The sequence below is a fragment of the Myotis davidii genome, unplaced genomic scaffold, assembly GCF_000327345.1.
Source record: "Myotis davidii unplaced genomic scaffold, ASM32734v1 scaffold698, whole genome shotgun sequence".
Classification (NCBI taxonomy): domain Eukaryota; kingdom Metazoa; phylum Chordata; class Mammalia; order Chiroptera; family Vespertilionidae; genus Myotis; species Myotis davidii.
The window spans coordinates 2,597,195-2,597,973 of record NW_006290032.1 but is presented as its reverse complement, the minus strand read 5'-3'; the positions used below and the strand labels follow the sequence as shown (position 1 = coordinate 2,597,973).

General features: G+C 44.9%; 1 long non-coding RNA gene across 1 annotated transcript in view; it reads right to left on the bottom strand.

Annotated features, from left to right (window-relative positions):
• Nucleotides 1–773, bottom strand: part of LOC102767676 — a 14,405-nt gene extending 13,632 nt beyond the window's left edge. The window contains exons 1-2 of the long non-coding RNA XR_435625.2: nucleotides 548–773; nucleotides 491–494 (exon numbers count right to left, since the gene is read on the bottom strand). This is a non-coding gene — a long non-coding RNA (uncharacterized LOC102767676). The remainder of the gene's footprint in view (nucleotides 1–490; nucleotides 495–547) is intronic.
• Nucleotides 774–779: the final 6 nt, after the last annotated feature.

Sequence of the window (779 nt, the reverse complement as noted above, 5' to 3'; positions counted from 1 at the left end):
TTCTTGTTGCGGCCCAGAGTGTGTGGGGGTTCCGCAGGGATGCAGAGGCATCTTTACTGCTCCCCTTCTACTCTTACCAACCGCCAGTGATGGTAGGGCATGGGCCTGACGCTCCAGCGCCAGCCATCTTCAGGGCTCCCGAGCAGGATACCAGGCTTTCTTCGTGGCATTCTTAGTGGCTTCAAGTCTTTAGAGCTCAGACAGGGCTCTTTAAAACCTGATACTCCAGTCAAAGTTTTCCGTTAATAAAACCACTATTAGGAACCAGTCTTATTGAATATATGCAAAGAAATGTATTATTTAGCATTGCCAGATTTTGGAGGAATTACATAAGGAGAAAAACATACTGATCTACTCTAAGATTTTCTGACTTTCCTTGCCAATTATTTTTCAGAGTTATAACAAAACAGTAATTGTTGACATTAAACCTTCTTTCTATGCATAACCATGCCTTAGACCTTCTATTCTAAACAGGCCCTTTCCAGTATACTACCCTTGATATGGGCATGGTCACACAGGCCTGCAAGCAGTACACAGGCTGCTCAACTGTCTCTCAACAGTGACCAAAACCTGATGGGCACCCTTCCCTGCTCAGTTGGGCACCTGCCCTCTTGGCAGCTAGAAACCCTTTACTTTTGGGGGTCACCCCACACAGTCCCCTTCCAGGACAGCCAACATACATTCAAACCTTCAAAAGAATCAAAGGTCAATATAACATATCAATACAATGAAACATAATATTGGCATCATGGCCGCTTCAGGCAGCCAAATCTTCTGCT